This window comes from Leptonychotes weddellii, chromosome 12, assembly GCF_054177405.1.
Source record: "Leptonychotes weddellii isolate Sample4059 chromosome 12, ASM5417740v2, whole genome shotgun sequence".
Classification (NCBI taxonomy): Eukaryota; Metazoa; Chordata; class Mammalia; order Carnivora; family Phocidae; genus Leptonychotes; species Leptonychotes weddellii.
In genome coordinates this window covers 84,886,217-84,888,798 of record NC_138380.1, presented here as the reverse complement: position 1 = coordinate 84,888,798, position 2,582 = coordinate 84,886,217, and the positions used below count along the sequence as shown (strand labels likewise).

The 2,582-nt window shown below is 38.0% G+C and overlaps 1 non-coding gene across 1 annotated transcript; it reads right to left on the bottom strand.

Moving 5' to 3' along the window:
- Positions 1–1,114: 1,114 nt before the first annotated feature.
- Positions 1,115–1,244, bottom strand: LOC115937120 (small nucleolar RNA SNORA33). The gene has a single exon (XR_004072438.1). It is a non-coding gene; the product is annotated as a small nucleolar RNA SNORA33 (small nucleolar RNA).
- Between the last annotated feature and the right edge of the window lie 1,338 nt (positions 1,245–2,582).

The window sequence follows — 2,582 nt, the reverse complement described above, 5'->3', positions numbered from 1 at the left end:
AGAACTGGCCCCTTGTTACTTCTACCCACATTCCATTGGCCAACACTCATCCAATGGCCAGGCCCAAAGTCAATGGACCAGGAAGTGTACTCTATCTTAGTGGGACTGACTGATAAAGGGCATGGATACAGGGAGGGCTAAAGAAATGAACATGGTAATTTAGCCTATTACATAAATGCTTAGACATTAAAATTTTAAAGAAAATCAAGGAAGTGAATGTTAAAAATCAGGTCAGTGGATGGGGGTGATTAGGAGGAATCCAAGGACCCATGCAAAGCACTCCTTCTATTATGGATTGTAGTAGCACTTGGTGAATTGTTCTGTTGTAACAATTTTCATATTGTCTTAAATTTCTTGTTAGACTATCTGTTTGCTTTTTTCCCCTCTCCTAGGTTTCATGTTCCAAAAAATTCTTTCCACATTTTCTCCAATTTTTCATTTAGGCTTACTTATATTCAGGGAAGTTCAAAGGCCTTTTAAAATGGTTTCTGTGAAAACAAAACAATGTTTCTTGGGATCCTCCTTTAAACTTTAATCTCCTACTGTCAAAAAGATATTTGTCTCTTCTTTCCGCAACAATTTCTGAAGGCCTGCTCTTCATTTAGAGACAATGTTGTTGGACAGGATTTAATAAGAGATGAAAAGGATACCATGAACTGCATTTTAGAGTCTTAGGATTCAGTTGAATAGATACCTCATAACACCTAGGAAATAGTTACCCAGTAATGCTCTGGAGTAGAGAAACAAAAAAAAAAAAAAAGGAAAGCATGGCATTCCATGCATCCCCAAGCTCAGAATTCTTAACACTGGCTGCACATTAAGATTACTTGATCTTTGAAATAATAATGATGCAGAGCACCCCCTGCAGAGATGCCTATGGAATTGATTTGGGATAAAGTCTCCAGAATGGAAAATGAAATTCTCATTGTGCAAGGTACTTGGCTGGCTCCCAGAATTCAGCATCACCAGCTTCTTTATTTTGCAAAGTGCAGATGTTAAAACACCAACAAAACTCATCATCAGCAGTCATCACTATCTTATTGAAAATACATGTTACCACTAAAACATAGAAAGGCATTATTAAGGAATAAAGTATGGTTTGCCTGTTTCTTTTTCTTATAGCCATTTTCAGGGACCTTAAGGACTTCAAGGTTTTTAAGACACATAACATGGCATTCCTATTGTCAGCATTTTCTAAATTTCTGCAGAAGCACATTCAGGTAAGCAGATTAATTGGCTGGCTTTAAAGTATGGTTTTTAAAGGAAATTAATCAGCTTTAAAAATGCCTTCGAGTGCGATTACATTATTTTATTTTATCTCTCCTTGCACTGCGAACAACTGCAGACTCTGTCATGAGTCATGGCCCCTCAGTAGAGAGACATTTGAGCACGTTTGGAACCAGATACACTAATGGTTACTTTCTTGGATCATGAGTACCGAGTTTTCATGAAGGCAAGGGTTTGCTCCTCCCTTCTCCATCCCATGAGTTTTTGAAAACGAGGCCACCTCTCTCACCTTTCCCTTGCGCTTCTTGCATCGACCTCTTGCAAACACCTGGGATCGGGAGCAAGCACACATCGATTCTCAGAGCACAATGTCCTTTTGTAAAGTTTCAAAGAATAACTATGTCTTCCACGACACTTCTCTTTGAAGGAATAGCATTTATACCTTCCCGATTGGCCCATTTTCATGTGAATTTGGTAAAAATCTTTGTATCAGTATATGTGTGGCAAAGTTCAAACTGAAGCCGAAGCGTGAGGAGAAACAGTCTTTGCTCTCTCGCTGTTTCTGTGTTCTTGGCTTTCCAAATATTTCATCCTGTGGCGAATGTTGATATGATGACATAATCGGGAGGCAATGAATGACCATCTGAGCTGAAGGAAAGAAAAAAATCACTATATGTGAATGCAAAGTGGGATAGCCACTTGGGAAAAAAGGTATGGAGGCTCCTGAAAAGATTAAAAACTGAACTACCATATGATCCAAGAATTCCACTCCTGAGAATATATCTGAAGGAAACAAAATCACTATCTCGAGATATCTAAACCCCCATGTTCACTGCAGCATTATTTACAATAGCCCAGACATGGAAACAACCCTCCCAACAGATGAATGGATGAAGAAAATGTGATAGATAGATAGATAGATAGATAGATAGATAGATAGACAATATGAAATGAAATGTTATTCATAAAAAAGAAAGAAATCCTGCCATTTACAATACCATGGATGGACCTTGAGAGTGTTACGCTAAGTGAAATAAGTCAGTCAGAAAAAGACAAATACCATATAATCTCACTTATATGTGGGATCTAAAAACATGGAACTCATAGAAACAATGTAGAATGGTGGTTGCCAGGGGCTGAGGGTGCGGGAAATGGGAGATGTTGGTTAAAGGGTCCAAACTTTCCATTATAAGATGAATAAGTTCTGGAGAGATAATATACAGCACGGTGACCATAGTGAACAATACTGTGTCATGTACGTGAAAGTTGCTAAGAGACTGGATCTTTAAAGTTCTCTTCACAACAAAAAATTGTGACTATGTGAAGTGTTAAGTATTAATTAAACTTACAGTGGT